This window comes from Neofelis nebulosa, chromosome 8 (genome assembly GCF_028018385.1).
Source record: "Neofelis nebulosa isolate mNeoNeb1 chromosome 8, mNeoNeb1.pri, whole genome shotgun sequence".
In the NCBI taxonomy this organism is placed as follows: Eukaryota; Metazoa; Chordata; class Mammalia; order Carnivora; family Felidae; genus Neofelis; species Neofelis nebulosa.
Window position 1 is genome coordinate 23,407,875 of NC_080789.1, and position 18,553 is coordinate 23,426,427.

Sequence of the window (18,553 nt, forward strand, 5' to 3'; positions counted from 1 at the left end):
TAAATTTTTCCTCTTACACCATGTGAGGTTATAGTGAGAAGACAGTTGTCATTGAGGAAATGGGTCCTCACCAGAATCTGAGCAGTACCATGACCTTGGACTTCCCAGTCTCTGGAATTGTGAGAAATAAATGTGTGTGGTTTTTTTTTTTTAATAGCCACTCGATCTATGCTATTTTGTTACAGCAGTCTGAACAGACTGAGACAAATTCCCAAGGGAAAGAATCTAATTGGTCAGTTCTTCATTCTGTGCCTGGTTGCATCATAATTTTCTGTCTCTGGTCCAATGAACGATATACATCTCACTAGGGCTAGGGGGATCATGTATCTTACAATGTGGTCACATTGGGTTTCCTGGTCAAAGGGGTTCGAGAGAGGGCATCATTGCCCAGATCAGGCGTGGAAGGGTAGGTCCTGTTAACTGAACTTTTATACCCATGAACACTATTTTTGACATGTAGGGTTAAAATATTTACATGTATCCACAGGCTTCCCTCTTAGAGTCACTGAGTCTGCTAACTTGGAGATCTGTCTGTCCAAATTTTGAAGTGTTCATCCACATTATTGAGATGAAGGCATATTGCAGCATGCCAGAAAGCATGCTACCTGCTGGTTTAATTTGCTCCCTGTGGAGCCTACTGCATTAGCACATCAAACACTACCTGCTCATAGGTGATGTGTAGGGTACAGAACAGCAATGAGAGTGTCTCTGCCATAAGGAATTTATAATCTTGAGGAGAAAAGTCTCATGCACCGGCACACAGAACAAAACAAAGCCCTGTTGTTGAAAGAAAAATTCCACCAATATTTATCAAGTACCATGCTGGGTGTTTTCACAGATGGTACCTTACTTGGTTTTCACCATCACTCTACGTGATATGTGACTTATGCCCATTTTTCAGATGAAGAAACCATGCGATGGTGATGTCGACTGTCCCAAGACACAGGTGGCATGCAATAGGCATGGTCTTCAACTACGGATTGCCCTGACCATTGCAAAATGCTCAACATTTTTGTTCTGAGTGGCCCACTTCTAACTGGAATAAGTCACATGGGTTTTCAATTTATGTAACTGCCTCTGAGAACCTCCCGAAGATGGAACTGGTTTAGCAATATTTATTTCTGAGGACAATGAAAAGCAGAGATTTTGCTATGACAAAATTCTGAAAACCTTTGCCTTGGGTCTTGCTTTGCTTCCTAGACAAATGCAGCAGTACTGGGCTGGAATTCGGTTCTCCCAGCTGGAGCCCAGGGGAGTGATGAGGTGAGGTCTAGCTAGATACAGAATCTACAGGAGAATGAATCTTGAGCTGAGCCCGCCTTGCTCTCCCTCTCTTTAGCTTAGGTGCTAAACATGAACTTGAGTAAGTCTTGGGCTTGTATGATCCTTTCTCTGGTATCCTTTCTCCAAGTGATTAAGAGCTTGGACTTTGGTGAGAGACAGACCTAGGTGTGGTCTTAACTTTGGCATTTATCACCTGTGTGACATGAGGCAAATTAAGTGCTATCCAGGAACCTCATGTGCCTAACATGTGCTTGCTAGACTATATCTATTATCATTAATTTCCTCGTTCTCATCATCTAGGCCCTAGTTTCTAGGAAAAGCATTTTTTAAAGTATTTTGTAATGCTGGGCTTCTTTGGGATACTTTTTTCTTTTTTTTCTCCATTTCCCTCTTTGAAAATGTTTGTTTATTTATTTATTTTGAGAGAGAGAGAACATGAGTGGAAGAGAGGCAGAGAGAGAGGGAGAAAGAGTATCCCAAATAGGCTCTACACTGTTAGCACAGAGCCCAATGAGGAGCTCAATCTCATGAACTGTGAGATCATGACCTGAGCCAAAATCAAGAGTCAGACACTTAACCAACTGAGCCACCCAGGTGCCCCCAAGATTTATTTCTCTTTGGAAATTTGGCTCATGTGATTTCCTGGCAGGGGAGAAGCTTGTCCTTATGGCCAGGTGATAAAGAGACATGTGAAAACAATGATGTCAAGTGTCACCAGAGGATTAGAATTAGTTGCCCATGGACATGTCCTCATGCTCCTATGCAAACATACAATGAGTAGTGAGTAGGCCTCTTGTTCTCCTCCGAGGAAAACTGTACTTATCCCATTCTGCTTCTAAGAAATGTCCCCCCTGGCCCATCCTAATCATGTGGTTTGGATAGAAATGGACAAATTCTTTTTTTTTTATGTTTATTTTTGAAAGAGAGAGAGAGAGAGGCAGAGAGAGAGGGGGACAGGGGGACAGAGGATCCAAAGTGGGTTCTGTGATGACAGCAGAGAGCCCGATGTGGGGCTTGAACCCATGAACCATGAGATCATGACCTGGGCCAAAGTCAGACATTCAACTGACTGAGCCAACCAGGTGCCCTGGAAATGGCCATATTCTTATGGATCTCATCAACTTGGCCTCTATTCTTTGATTTAGGATAAACATATGATTTGTGCTTGGCCATTTGGAGCACTTTCCAGCTTTTAGAACTTGGGATGAGAGAAAGTGAGATGTACTGCCTGATCATGTTGGTGGTCATGTTTTCTGTTACATCAAAGAAGACTGTCTGAGAGAATGAAAAATATGTGCAGAGAGAAGCAGAGATGAGAGATAAAGAAAAAGTGTTTTGGCATCTTTTGGGGCCCTGGTTCCATTGTCCTTTAAACCACATGCCCTCATACCTTCCTGTAGGAACATAGGTTAAAAGTTTACACTGTTTAAAACTAATTGAAATTAAGGTTCTGTCACTTGCAGCCTTTATTGTTAACTATTGCCGAATGATAGACTACTACAAAAATTGGTGACTGAAGACAACAATGCTCATTTATTATCTTATTACCCAGTTTCTGTGGGTCAGGAATTCAGGAGAAGCTTTTCTGGGTGATTTTGACTTGGGATTGATTTGTTCATTCAGATGTTGGTGGGCACTACAGTCACCTGAAGCCTGGAATGGGGCTGGAGGATCTGTGTCACATGGTGGTACATTGGTACTGGTTGTTGGTGGGAGGTTTCACTTACTCTTCACACAGACCTCTCCACAGAGCTGCTTGTGCTCATATGACATGACAGATGGCTTCCCCAAGAACAAGTAATCCAGGAGGCCAAGGTGGGAGAAGCAAATGTCTGTTATGGCCTAGCCTTGGAAGTCACACATTGTCACTTCTCTAGTATTGTATTTTTCATATAGGTTAGCTCTGATTCAGTATGGGAGGGGACTATACAAGGACATGAATACTAAGAGGTGAAGATTATTGGAGGCTGTCTTGGAGGCTGGTTACGATGGAACCAAAAGAGTCCTGACTGGTACATTGTGGTGACAGATGTCTCTACCTGAAGGATAGATTTTATACCATATAGGCATTCTGATTACTATGAGAATCAATATTTGTTCATAAGGTAATTGCCATTATTTATCACCTATCATCTCTTTGGAGGTTAAATTCATATAATATAATTCTCTCTTTTCACCTCATATATAATATGCAAACGATTCATGAATAGAGTTCCATTTTTGTCCAAATAGATTTTTCATTGGTTAAGTTCCTCGGTTGTGCATAGGCATGGAGGTGTGAGATGATGACATGAAGAAGTTAAGAACAAATTGCTAACCTCCAAGTTCTGCCATTTTCCCAGTTCAGAGGTCGTAGAATTAGGGTAAGAGGAATGGGTTTAAAACATCTGGTTTCTAGTTCTGAATTTGCCACATACTAACTGTGTGACCTTAGTCCCTTAAGCTCAATGAGTCTCTTTCCTCATGTTTAAAAAAGGGATCAATATTTTTATCTTATAGTGGACTTAGGAGGATTCTGTGATATGGTGCTTTACAAACTATGAGATGCTACTTGTTGCTGCAGAAAGGTACCGTGGTATTGGCTTGGGAATCAGAAATCAGACTTGGGTCCAGTTTAGCCACTTGTGGGCCACATAATTTTATGAGGAATTATTTATCCCCCCTGAGTTTGGATCTCCTCCTCTGTAACACCAATTTAATAATAATAATCATAGTTTCATGCAGATATGGAGTTCAGATGAAATGCTGTCTGTAAAAGTTTGGAATACAGCTTTGCTATGACTATGTCTATTAGAGAAGGGTTGGAACCAAATTTACTGTATCTTTTATATCAAAGTAAACATGAGCAAGTAATTTTACTTAATGAATCAATATGTATTGAAGATAAGTATATGGCAGATGTGAGCTAAGTGCTATGGATACAACAACAAACAGGACAGACGCTATCCCTGTCTTCTCAGAGCTTAGAGTTGATGAAGGAATGATAAACAGGCCAGATATTACAAAGCCCTGTGATAAATGGTATGGATGGGCATGTGGGTGCTATGGGAGCATGTAGGAGTGTTGCCTCACACAGGCTTGCAGGGTCATGGAAGGCTTTCATGAGGAAATAAGGTCTAAAGTAAGATCTGAAAGTTGAGTTGGAATTAGGTTAAAGGAAATGGGTGAGAGTTAAAGGGAGGAGCATCCCAGATGGAGGAAAGAGCCTACCCAAAGAATGAGAGGTAAGAGAACACAGGATGGTCAAAAATTATTCACTGTGGCCAGAGCCATGAGACAGAGGCGGAGCCCTTTGTGAACTAGGGTTGAAGAGATGCCCTATTGTAGAGACCTCTCTGGTAGGCATGCTAAAGCTTTGTCCTGGATTTTGTCTTGAGGGCAATGAGGATTCCCTGAAGGAGTTCAAAGCAAGAAAGAGACATATTAGATTTGCATTTTAGGAAAATCACCCACTCCATATTTTTCAAAGAGGCTGCTAGTGGCATTTTGGGTGGAACAATTCTCTACTATGGAGATCATTCCAGCTGTGGTTGCAGATTACTGGCTTCCCAAAGATACCCATGTGCTAATTCCCAGAACCTATGAACAGGTTATATTACATGGCAAAAGGGACTTTGTGGATAGTATTAAAGTTATGGGTTTTAAAATAAGGAGGCTATCCTGGGTTACCTAGATTGGGCAGGCCCCATCTAATCACATGGGCCCTTAGAAGGGAAGAGGAAGACAGAAGAATCAGGGAAAGATGTGGTAGGAGACGCGAGGCATGAAAAGTATTCAATCCACCATTACTTTCTTTGAAGATGAAGGGAGAAATGAACCAAGAAGTATGGGAGACCCTAAAAGCTTGAATGATCTCTGCTGATAGCCAGCAAGGACACTGCCACTTCAGTTCTACAATCCCACGGAACTGAATTCTGCCAACAACTTTACTGAGCTTGGAAGAGGAGCTCGCTTCCATTAAGGAGTGCAGCCCTTCCGAAACCTTGATTTGAGCCCAGTTAGACCTCTGTCAGACTTCTGACCTACATAACTTTTGCAGTAATAAATGGATGTTGCTTTAAGCTGCTAAATCTGTGGTACTTCACTACCCGAGCAGTAGGAAATGAGAACACTAGATAATGCAGCCTCCCTGGCTCCTATTCCTTTAATGACAGCATGGCCCCCCACCCCCTGCCCCCAGTTATGTGACAATCCCAATGGCTCTCACACATTTCCAAACGTCTGCTGCTGCTGGGGGCAAGGGTGGGGGTAGAGCAGTTTGCCCCTGGTTGAGAATCACTGCACTGGAGAACTGTGGATAGGAAGAAGGCTGTGTGGAAGGCAGAGGAACCAGTTAAGAGGTTGTTGTGAAATTTAAGCTGAGCAATGAAATGGCCTGAAGGAACATAGTGGGAACATTCATGGGAATAGGGAAGGGGATGACTTTAAGAGATAATTAGGAAGCAGAACCAACAGTGGTGGTTTGATTAGCATTGCGGGTGAGCGATCTCCTCTGTCCCCAGCCTCCCCCCACCACCACCCTTCCACCCCCACCAGCACCACACACATCTAAAAGCAAAGAGCATTTTTGTAGAAACCTGACTTCCCCTCCAGTGAGCAAGAGGACACACTCTTGGAGCCATCAGCAATTTGTACCAGGATCAGCCAAGGAAGGGAAATGACAGCGGAGCTATTGCAAACCCAAAAGGCCCCTTATGGCCAGAGGCACCCAGTTGGTGAAGCCCAGTAATTGCTTGAACACTTTTCAGCTACTCCATGCTGCACTTGACGACAGGAAATGAGGAGAGATTTTATACTTCCCAACGGAAGCAAGTCGGGCGATCCAAATGGCTGGAATGTAGTTCGAACCAGGGTATTTGGCTGAGCTGACCAAACCCCTGTGTGCAGTTTGAAAGCATTTTGCCCTGGAGATTTTTATTTATACTTTGTCCATAAGAACCTGTGCCCCTTACTTACAGCCATGGACCCAAGTGCTTGTAGTAAATCCCTTCTGTGTGAAATACTTGGTGCGGTTTCTGCCTTCCTGACTGGACCCTGAGGCAGGGCACATACCACACCACACACACAAGCCTATTTCAACAGTGAGTTTGTTCTCACTCTGAGATGTCACAGCCCACTGGCTTCCCAGCCCTCCTCTGGTTTGTGCTGAGTTCCCCAGCCTAGTGACTGGGAGGGCCAACACTGCATCATTGACCCCTAATCCTGGGAAGATGAACACAACAGAGCATGTAACCAGTTACCCAAAACAAATGCAAGTGTCATAGGAACATTTTTTTTTTTTTAATTTTTTTTTTTCAACGTTTTTTATTTATTTTTGGGACAGAGAGAGACAGAGCATGAACGGGGGAGGGGCAGAGAGAGAGGGAGACACAGAATCGGAAACAGGCTCCAGGCTCCGAGCCATCAGCCCAGAGCCTGACGCGGGGCTCGAACTCACGGACCGCGAGATCGTGACCTGGCTGAAGTCGGACGCTTAACCGACTGCGCCACCCAGGCGCCCCCATAGGAACATTTTAAAGTTGGTTCTCAGCGGGAAACGAAAATTCTCCCTGCGTTTGCATTTTCCTTACGTTCTTGAAAACAGCCACGGTGACATGAATGAAACATCAAGTCAAAAAATAATGATTCAACATAATTCATAGGTCATAGCAGAGAAGCTGAGTTTTTTTGTGCTCTTTTATGCATAGGGATTGATGAATCCCGCAGGTATTCCTGACGTCGGCACTTTAGGTAAAGTGTTCAGCCTGTAATATTAAGACTAATTGGCCAATATGTAATTCACACATGAAGGTTTTGCCTTTCAAAGTCCAATGAAAGTTGACCACACACTCTTATCCCCAGTGGAACTGAAGTGGGTCATGTCACGGGGTAGGTCGGCTCTGTGTCTGCTTAAGCAAAGCATTTCCCCCTTTCTGCCTCTTGATGAAAGTCCATTTAAGTGGAATCAGTTCTGTTTCTTAAAGACAAAGTTATCTCGTTTTCAAATAATAATAACAATGTTAAGTTTCAGCCCCAAAGCAGGAAAACCCAGGGCTGATGCTTCTCATTGCTCTACACTTACCTTGCTTCTGAGTCATTTTCAGTTCCAAGAGATCCTTTTTGTTCTCTGCCCAGGCACTGAGAAAAAGCCAAGGACAGAAAGCGGGCCTCGCTGTCAAACGTTTTCGGTGTCATTTTCCTAATGCTGACTACGTATCAGTATGTGTGATTTTATAATTATAGCTGTTTATTTGATTTGGATAGGCAAATTGGCTTGGGAGTGAAAGGGATGTTTTATGTCAAGATGCTCTAACTTTGGTTGGCAATTATCTTCTGAATATTTAGGAATGGTGACAGCCGTCTCTCCATTCTTGAATATATTTCTGGCATTGTCGGGGCTTCAGTCCCAGGAAGGGAGGAAGAAGGCTCCTATACAAGAGGAGATAGCTAATAAAACTATAGTGGTGGGATTTTTTTTCTATAAAAGAAAATCCATAAGTGACAAAATATCTCACCAAGTCATTTTTCCTCCCCAGTGTCTTGGCATTGTGCGCGTGCTTGGCACATGCACAAATTAAGTTTACAGATTCTGTAAAGCAATTCATCCTGCTCTGAATCTAATGCCAGTAATTTTTCAAGGAAGTCAGCAAAATGTAGCCCAAGAAGGAAAACACTGCCATTATTTTTTCAGAACTCTATTGTTTTTATTCAATCTGCTACTGAACTATGACTAAATCATTTACTCTTCATATTTAATTTTTAATTTCGCGATATTCTCACCCCAAATGAGGTCAAGTCCTAAATCCTTGTATCCTAACATCCCAGCTGTACAGTCATATAAGAGGTTTGTTTCAGTAAAAATGATTACTGGTGTCTATAATAGAATTGTAATAACTCAATACTGTTTTATAAATTTTTGATTCACTCTGCATTTTTTATTTGACAGCTTGCCAAGTTCCAGTTTTTATCTGATCATCTTTGCATCAATAATACATGAAGCTGAGATCTTCTGAAAAGAGGATACTATTCTCCCCCCTCACTGAATGCTTTGCTTTTGCCAGCACCAACATTGATTTGGATTTAATAATCTGTAGTCCTTTTGGTTTGATCACACTTCTCAGGAAACCCCAAAAAGAGCCATGGCCACATATCCACCAACATGGAATCAATTGCTCCTTCTTAATAAATGCAATCATTGAACACCTGATCCATACGTTGCTTGTTACGTGTAATTGATTAAAGTTTCGACATAGTTAAGATTTGAGTGGCCCCAGGTTTTCCATATTCAGATCCTCTCAACCAAAAAAATGACAATCAACAAAACCTATGCCGTAGAAGGATGATGTTTCTGATTGTAATTCCTTGTCACCTCCATCATCGCACATTTCGTCACACTCTGCTCTTAAACGATGGTAGCAGTTCTGCTGCTCTCAGGCTGCTCTCACTCCAGCTGTTCACGTTAAAGACCACTGTGTGAGTAACAGGTCTACCCATCACCCACCTCCAAGATTGTTATAAATAATCAGTATCAGGAAAAGGAACTGACTAGGACTGAGAGCACCACATCTTCATCTATTGTCTTATTTTCCACCTCTAAGGAATGCAGCCAAGGGCCTTTTACAATTCATCATTCCCATCTCAAATAAACAATGAAATGCTGGTGAGTAAGAGAATTGCTCACCCAATGGTTGTCAAGCGATTAAATCAGAATCTCTGGGGGGTGCATTGTGGGCATTTGGTATTTTTAAAAGCTCCTCGGGTCATTTCGATGTGTAGCCAAGGTCGAGGCTCAGTGTGCCCCAACCTGAAACCTTGCCACTCTGTGTAGCTGGGTGCCAGCCTCATGGGCTTGTTAGAAATTCAGAAATGTACTGAATCAGCTAGATCTGTTGCACCTGGTCTACTGAACAGAATCTGTGTATTAGCAAAATCTTCAGGTGATTTGCAGGCATGCTGAAGTTGGAGAAAAACTGACCTAAACTGCTATTGTTGTAAGAGACATCCCTCAATTAGGTAAGCTGATTGCTGAACAGATTGGCCTCTCTCGGTGTCTCTGGAGGAAGTGGGGTGTAACCGTGGGGTCTCTTGTCAGGCAGTTCTGGGTTTGTACCCTGGTTATGTCAGTCAGTAGCTGTGTGACTTCGGGAAAGTCTCTCTAAGCTTAAGTGTGCTCACCTGTGTAATGATACTAATAATAGTACCCACCTCTCTCGGGTTATCGGGAAAATGAATTGACAGATTTCATGTAAAGTGCTTGAGACAATGCCAGGTGCACTGTACAAGCAATATTTTTTAGTAGTTAATACTAACATTGATAAAGTTATACTCTTCAGAGACTCTGCAATTTCTCAGATGTTTAAACGCAGATAATAATTCTTGTTTATTTATCTGTTCACCCTCAAAGCCAAGTGAGGCTTTTATGAAGGTCAGCCCTAATGTCCACCCTTGCATTTTCAGCTCACACTTGATCCCATTCATCATTTACAGGAGGGACAACAAGAAGGTTAATGGATGCCTAGAACAACAGTGCAGTGGTGAGCTCAACCAGAATGCCTTTCCTAATGCCTGAGTCCGGGTGACTTCAGCTGAATTTTCTTTGGAAACCATTGCCATTGTATGTAAAAGGACTCACAAAGCAGGCTTCCATGTGGGGCTAACTCTGTTCACCTACATTTGGCCTGATTTGGAAAGCTTTCTTGGCTTTTTCCCATCCAATCCAAACAAGGATGGGAGATTTTATTAAAATGACTTGGGCCCAGCCTGCTCTGTGTTCTGAACCATTGAAGAGAGCCAAAAATGTCCCCTGGTGTCCATAGAAACATTGTTCTTATTTTTCAAAATTAATCCTGCCGAATTTGCGAGGCTGCCTTACCTCCATCAGAGCTGCAGACGGCCAGGACAAAGAGCTGTTTTGATGTTCCCAGCTGGGAACCCTGCCCTCAGCAAATACAGTTGATATAAATAAATGGCCTCTTGCCTGCCTACATTCATGCCCATCTGTTTGGAGGGCGTGGTGCCCAATCAAAAGTTGCCTAGACGCTCACCATGGGCACCGGTGCCAAGGAAGGACGATTTCATGGCAGCCTGCCTAATGCTGTGAGTGCCATCTTTCCAGTAGTGGGTTCTCATGCTGGACCAGAATGGGAGCACTGGCACCGCATGTTTCCTTACTGTTGATCGCACCTGTTGACAAGGTGGTGCCAAACTAAAAAAAGAGGTAGAGAAAGAAAACTGCTGTGTAGGAACATCGTTGGGCTCCCAGGGCCTGGCACATCCACTAAGACAGATTCTAATTAAGTAGAGAAAGTCTCTGCCCATGGATGTTCTGATGAGGCACGAGATTGGCAAGTCAAACTTTACTTGGCTCTATCACAGGGGCAGAGGGCTAGCTGCTCCCAGCTGGCCGTCTGCCCCTGTCTAATAGAGGAAATATGATAGAATACTGGTCTTTGTGATGACATCAGGAGCCAGACAAACCGGGGGAATGAATCATGCTGAGCCCAGCCCACCATCCCCTTGCTCCCAATTTTCACCCACCCACAGGCAATGATAGACCTGATGAACACAACTTACACACCGTAAAAACCTAGGAGCTGATTTTATTTTGCGTTGGCTGAGCTTGAGAAAGGAAACGAAGCCAGTCAGGAGAATGCAGGATGTGGGGACATTTTCATGCTGATAAAGGTAAATAAATTCCCTCAGAGTTTGTTAAGCGCGATTGCTAATAAATGCACGTACTCAGGTCAACAGGGGACCACAAAGGGGACCAGGAGAGAATCCTCACAGCAAAAGTTAGGAAATTACTAATCCCAGCATTCTCTGTGGACCTCTAAAGGGCTAAAAACAGTGGTTCTCAGCCACAGAATATTGTGGAGATGCGGAGTGAGTAATCTTTATTGATGAGAAATTCAGGCACACTACCTTGTCCTGTGGAAGAAAAATAGGTCGAGAAACTGCTGGCTGAGAGAATCAAAGCAACATGCCTTATTTACACTTAAAAGGGCATTTGTTAGTTCAATATTTGGTTTTGATCCGAAATTTGCATCATCTTATTTAAACAGGAAGTCTATCAGTTAGACTTGTGGATAAATCTTGAGGTAAGTTGACAACAGTCCTCCAAGATGTCCATGTGCTAATCCCCAGAACCTGGAAATATGTTACCCAATGGGACAAAAAGGACCTAGCAGGTGTGATTAATTTAAATATCTTGAAATGTGGGAGATTATTTTGGATTATCTGAATGGATCTGATGTAATCACAAGGGTCCTTATTAGAGCAGAAGGCAGTGTGAAGAGGGCAGCAGAGACCGGGTGATGTGTTTTGAAGATGAAAGAAGGGGCCCAAAGCCAAGGAATACACACAGCCATCAGATGCTGAAAAAGGCAGGGAAACCAGTTCTCTCCTCAGAAATTCCAGAAGGAACCAGCTTTGTATATACCTCTATTTTAGCCCAATAAGACTGATTTTGGAGTGCTTACAATTCCTTCAGAATTGTAAGAGAATAAATGTGTTTTGTTTTAAGCCAATAAATTGTGTTACAGCACAATTGTGCTGTAACACATTGTGTAACATTGTGTAACAACACAATGCTTGTTACAGCAGCATTAGGAAACTAATGCAATCCTTAGCTCTGTGTAGCCGACTCAGGGTGGCCCAAACTGGAGGGCCCCAGGCAACACAGAGCTTGGAGTAACACAGTCTTATCAGCTGCTCTGATAGAACCAACTAATTCAGTTCATTGTTTTTCTCCCCAACTCACTGGCCTTTTCTTCCCCCATCATGAATACAAAAGACTGCAATCAAATCCAAAGTTTTTGTTTATCCTTATTGGCATTGCACAAGCCTAAGGTTAAAAGAAACAGCTCTCCATCAGGTCTTGGGTCCCACCCTTAAATTCACAACATTTGGCCTACCAGGCGAGAATATCACTCAAATTAACAGCACAGGCAATGCCAGCTCTAATCGGAAGCATTCAGATCCCAAAGGCTGGGAACAGTTTTAGAGCCTCAGTTTAGATTTATGTTTGACTAATGTTGTATCCCTACTATGTGCCAAGTATGAACCATTGTATGTTGACATTTGGAATAGATCCCCAAGCAACACGATGGGTTAACTTTGCAATTACTGGATATACATGCAGTGTGAAATAGCCATTATTATTAGAAGTTAATAGGTGACTTATTCCTCTCAGCAACTGACCTAACACTGTAGGGCGCCTGCTGTCACTGAATGTTAGCAGCAGGTGCCTGTCCATATACCGGTCCATCATTCCATCTCAGTGTAGCAGTGTGTCAAACACAGGGAGTTGGGACATTGAGGCTTTTCTCTCCAGGAAGCAACTTTATTCGTGCCAGCACGGGCTCAGTGGGCTAAGACCCCAAAAGGCTGAGCCCCGAGCATAGTGGGGGGGGGGGGCTGCCTTTTGTACAATTTTGCTCCTTTGTCTCCCATATATGGTAACATACATCTGAATGAGTGGTCTGTGTTGCAGAGTTGTGAGGAAGGTCGTGCACTTGCACATAGCCAGGTTGCCTTTCCTTGTCTTGAGGTTTTTACCACATTCCTTAGGGAGAAGCTCTACCACATTCCCCCCTTTGATGCTTGGACCCCCTATTTTGGGTCAAAGAGCATCATCTTGGTTTAGAGGTTTATACTTCCATAACATCATCACGTGTGTGGCCGTTTCCCTTTTGACTATCGCCTCAGTGAGGTTGGAGACAGACTGTATAAGCCAGGGACCTAAGCAAGGTAGGATTAAGCAAGCTCCCAAAATCAAGAGGATAATACTTAGGTGGGTTTTGAATCCCCAGAGAGTTGAAAACCCTCCTGCAAATAACTCCCCAGGGTCTCAACCTTTCTGGGTCTGGACTGGCACAAGCAACATTTCTCGTTCGATCTATGATCTCCTTTATGACTTTTCCTTCATCATCTATCTGTAGGCAGCAGTTGCTCAGGTTAAACTTCCCACAAACTCCTCCCCCAGAAGGAAGCAAGTAATCTAAGGCCAAGCGATTTTGATAGATAGCATCGTGCATTTTGGTTTGCTGCTTGGCTAGTAAGTTAAGAGCTCTGGCACTTTCATTGGTTATAACTTCTACAACTGCTTGCAGTCTGATTATGTGGTTTAACATGTAAATGGGATTGCAGTAGCAATCCTACCCCATCCTCTAACCTCTCCTAACCCATCCTCTGCTAGGTGGCAGGGCCATAATATTGGATTATACACTTGGGAGGCCATTTATCATCTTTCCAATTGCCAATTTGTAGGGCACATCATTTCCTTTGAATCTCCCTGTCCCCATACACTTGGACTCCCAAATCCTCCCCTCTGGCGAGGGGGAGCAGGAAGAAAGGTGGATGAAAGGTTCCCAGCACACATGACCCTGACCAGCCTGAGGGAAGTACTATATAGGCTATCCTTCCACATATCCAGTATAGTCAACCTGGGGCCCGCCATTCAATGGCTGCATTGACATTGTTCCAGGCCTCTTGGAGATGAGAGAAGTTAGACAAGGGGTGGGGATCTGTCTGACTCAAGGTGATCTGGGGATCCCCACCATTGTGTTTCCCGGGGGGTTGAGTTATAAAATCTTTGGCCTAGACACGTGAAGCTTCCAACAGAGATGGTGAACTTTCTTCCCCACCAGGCAAGGCAGTTTGTCTCAATAATTGAGGATTTGAAGAGCCAAACCCTGGTAGGACTGGATTATTCTGTTCCATTATAAGGTTTGCGGGGATCTAATTCTCTAGCCTCCCATGGTCATTGATCTCCCATGTTGGTTCCCACGCATATGTAGCAATAAGAGATCTTCAGAGTCTGGGCTATAGTCTCTGCTAGGGCTAGAAACAAGTTCCTTGCTGTGACTGAAATGGGAGCGTGCTACTTCTTATTTCTTCACAGAAGGAGTGGAAGACTTGATGGGACATGGTTGGATGGGCGGTAGTGACTCTCTTGAAATATAGCACAGTCCCTGGGTCTCTGCCTCGCCCAGGGATCCGGATGCCAATTCAGGTGCCCCATTGCCATTTGGAATCTCCTGGGTTAATGATGGTAAAATTAACAGCATTACAGACCTTTGATTGACAACCTGATGTAGCAGCCCCCTTCTGAAGGAGCACTGTTGTGCTTTCTTTTTTCCAAGTAGCCCGTGAAACACAGCTCCAGCTGGGGCATAAAAACTCAGGTGTATAGGCACATAAACCATTTTACTCACACATGCATTTGTCATTGAGTCAGTAAACCCACTCCCAGTCTAAGCCTCCACATGGTGTATAAAGAGTCTTTGGGCCCTCTGTGACAAGTGCCCACTTTTTTCTTATGACAGATGCCTCTGTGCCAATACCTATAACCACACATACGTCAAACAACATTGACACTGGTCCTTTTGGGTTAGTAATTTGTGTCCAGCTGACCAAGGCCTCCCCTCCCCCTCTGGAACCTTGGTAGGATCAGACTTCTAACCAATCTTCACTGAGGGAGTACTGTGGGGGTGAAGCAAGTGTTATTGACTCTCCCATTGGCAGATAGAATAGGTGGTCTTATGTCTGCAGGTCCCCAGTACTTTTCCCTGGGATGAGAAGTGAGTATGGTAAAGTCCAAGTGACTCTCTGGCCTGACCCGGTTATATGAATACATGGGTCACATGATGAGGGATCTAGGTCTACAGAAGGGGTCCAGATTAGAAGCAACCAATACCAATGAAGCATCCTCTCCACAAAGGGAAGGTGGCGCTAACAGAAACCTCTCACCACACATGCAGCCAGCCGGGCAGCCACTGCCAGTCCTATGGCAAAAAGTAAAGCAAGAATCACAATAATCGCAAGAAACAAGGGTGACAATGCATCCCAGTAAGGAAACAGATATAGAAAATAAGGACAGTTGATTTGTCCCACCAGACCATCGATTCCTCAGGGTTCTGCCATGCATAGATTAGTCAGCTTCTGGAGTGACTAAAGCAGGGCTGCAGTGTCCCAGAGCCTCTGGAGTTGCAGATTGCTCCCTCCATATGGTCAGCTTGCACGGTGTTGATGGATCAGGAATGTACTCCCAGTTTTGAGATGCTGCCTTCACTGTGCTGTGGTGAATCCAGGGACCCACCTCGGCTACATTTACTGCACTAGGTGACAGTGAATGGACCCTTCAGGAGGGGTTTTAGGGGTTGGACATTCCACTCCTTCACCCATATAGCATCTCCTGGTTTAAAGGGGTGAGCGTCTGTGGCCAGACTCACAGGTAATCCCTCCCCAACCCAGTGGTGTAAGGTGGTTAGGGTAGAGCCAAGGGCCCACATCTGTTGCCTCAGGGTTAAACTGCCTATCCAATTTAGATCCCTACTTATGCCCTTGATAATGGAGGGAGGGCACCCATAATGGATTTCTTAACGGGAGAACGCCATCTGCTTAGTGGGGCTACACCTGATTCTTAACAAGGTGATGGCAACACCTTGTTTCCTGACATAGTTTACTTAATTGCAGCTTCAGGGTTCGGTTCACTCGTTCCATCTTCCCAGAGCTCAGGGGTTGGTATTCTGTATGTAATTTCTAGGTAATCTTTAACCCCTTTGCCACCAGCCATACCACCTCAGCCGTGAATGCTGGCCCATTATCTGATCCCATAGTGGTAGGGATTCCAAATAGAGGAATGATATTTTTAGAAGAAGTTGGGCCACTTCCTGTGCCTTTTCTATGTGATCAGGGAAGGATTCCACCCAGCCTGAGAAAGTACACACAAAGACCAACAGATATTTATAGCCTCAGACCCAGGGAAGATCAGTAAAGTCCACCATCATATTTTCAAATGGGGCTCCCCCAACACTCTGCACCCCAGGGGCAGCCTTGAGTCCCTGACGTGGGTTATTCCGGGCACACATTTCACATTGCTTGCATACTGCTCAGGCTATGCTGGACAGTCGAGGGATGTAGAAATGTTGGCTCAATGTAGTCTTGAGAGCTGTCTGGCCAGCATAGTGTCCTGATGGAACTTCTTGACAAAAGCTTGGGCCAGGGCCTCAGGAATTGCTAACTTGGCCGTCTTCAAAGTTCCACCATCCACCTGGGAGGTAGCTTCCATTTTCAGTCTTAAACCAGGTATTCTCATGTTGTGTCATTAGGGTCCCATTTTGCCAGTGGACTAGGGAACAGTGTGGCCATTAAAGTCGCAGATTCCGCTGTCCTTTGGAAGCTGCAAGCTTTGCCTCTCGGTCTGCTTTACGGTTTCCCTGTGCAGCCATGATGTCCCCAACAATGCATGACTGCCACTCTTTAGGGGCCCACACAGCATGTAAGAGTTCAAGGATTTCCTTACCATACTTTATGTCTTTTCCTCCTGAGTTTATTAGACCCTTCTCTTTATATAAAGCCCCATGTACGTGGAGGGTGGTGAAGGCATACTTAGAGTCTGTATATATATTAACACCTATCCCTGCCACCAGTTGGAGAGCTCGGGTTAATGTGATGAGCTCTGCCTTCTATGCCAAAGTCCCCTTTGTCAGGGATTTGGCCTCAATGACAGAATTCAGGGTCACCACAGAGTACCCCACAAGGCATTCTTCCTCTTTCACAAAACTGCTACTGTCAGTGAAATGCTCAGTGTCGGGGTCCTTGAGGGGCTGGTCCCTCAAGTCTGGTCTGCTGGAGAACACCTCATTCATGATTTCAATGCAGTCATAATCTGGTTGATCTGGCCCAACAGGCAGTAGGGTTGCAGAGTTTAGGGTCCACACTACTTCTAGGTGAATGCATGGGTTCTCACATAGCATTCATTCCCTGGTATCTGACCATCCTGGCATTGGTTAGTCAGTAGTCCATTAACGTCAATACTGAATGTGGCACTCAGACAGTCAATTCTTATCTCATAGTTAACTTGTCAGCCTCAGACACTAAGGGGGCCGTGGCTGCAAGTGCCTATAGCAGGGTGGCCAGCCTTGGGCAACAAAGTCAAGCTGTTTGGAGAGATATGCCACCGGACAAGGCCAGGACCTCAACATCTGGGTTAGGACTCTCACATGATGCCGGTACATTCATGAACGTACAAGAAGAAGGGCTTGGACATGTCTGGGAGCCCCAGACCAGGCACGTTGGTGAGGGCCCATTTGATCTCTTCAAAGGCCTTTTGCTGTGCTTGCTCCCATAACTAGAGGTTCCTGCCCTCCCTACTCTGTGGCCTCATAAAGGGGTTTTGCCAAGACTGAGAAGTTAGGTATCTGGATTCTACAGAAACCTGCAGCCCTGAAAAACTCCCAAACCTAATGTCAGGTCAACAGGACCAGGATCAAACAAATAGCCTGTGTTTTCTCTGGGCCGAGTTGGCACTGCCCCTGGGAGAGGTGAAAGCTAAGGTACTTGACTTTCTTTTGACAGATTTGGGCCTTTGGCACCCCCCGCCCCTTCCTGCATGCCATTTAGAAGGGCTTCTTGATACTGGTTAGTACTCACCAGCCCTCCATCTACACATGAGTCATTTGGGTCCCATTTGGGGTCCTCTCCAGGGAAGTGAGCCCGAGCATAAGCGTCACAGCCGGGCCATTCTCCTCTAACCATGCTAGGGCCACCTGGGTAATTTGAGGGTCAGGAGGAGTTGGCAGCAGTCCATGCAGGTAGGTTTATGGGTTTGAATTATGGACTGCATTAGTTCAGTCATAGCCTGGGGCTTCTCTGTACAGGAGGGAGTGTGGTGCTTCCAATTTAGGAGGTCCATAGTGGTAAAGGGTTGGTACACAAAATGTGCTGGTGTCCTCGGATCTGGCCTTCCTGATCATCATAGATGGGTCCCCTAATTTCCCTCAGTGGCATCTGTAGGGGTCCCCAGTGTTGCTGCAGGGAGGGACTGTCTCCGCTGGCCTGATCTTCTAATTGCCCTCTAGGAGGGATATATGGGGTTAGGACGGGTGGTCCAGTTGAGCTGGTCACATCCAGAGAAGCCGGTGGTGCTAGAGGTGGTGAGGTGTCAGGACTAGGGGCAGGCTCCTGTGGGGTTTCAGCAGCTGGGATGGCTGGAGGCACAGGTGGCAGTAAGGGGTATAATGGGGCATATGGCAGTGAGGTCCCCTCAGGCTCTCCCAACAGTATGGGTTTTTCAGTTTTTGGCCAGCATTTGGAGGATGCCATGATGCGAGCCATCGTAATTTTATAGTTCTCTTTAATACAGACTTTTAGCCAAGGCGACCGGGATAGGACTAGGTCTTGCCAACATTCAACGTGAAGAAATTGGTTGGGGGTGGCCTGGATCCCCCACAATGACCTTGAATACTGGACCAACTAGTTCCCTATCAAGTGAGCCCTCAGAGGGCCA

The 18,553-nt window shown here is 44.8% G+C and overlaps 2 long non-coding RNA genes across 7 annotated transcripts in view; both read left to right on the forward strand.

Moving 5' to 3' along the window:
* LOC131483945 (uncharacterized) overlaps positions 1–8,470 on the forward strand; it is a 41,144-nt gene extending 32,674 nt beyond the window's left edge. Inside the window, exon 3 of the long non-coding RNA XR_009247952.1 lies at positions 8,210–8,470. This is a non-coding gene — a long non-coding RNA (uncharacterized LOC131483945). The remainder of the gene's footprint in view (positions 1–8,209) is intronic.
* Positions 8,471–10,747: 2,277 nt separating this feature from the next.
* LOC131519043 (uncharacterized) overlaps positions 10,748–18,553 on the forward strand; it is a 102,404-nt gene continuing 94,598 nt past the window's right edge. For all 6 annotated transcript variants that reach the window (XR_009265426.1, XR_009265424.1, XR_009265423.1 and 3 more), the window contains exon 1: positions 10,748–10,947. This is a non-coding gene — a long non-coding RNA (uncharacterized LOC131519043). The remainder of the gene's footprint in view (positions 10,948–18,553) is intronic.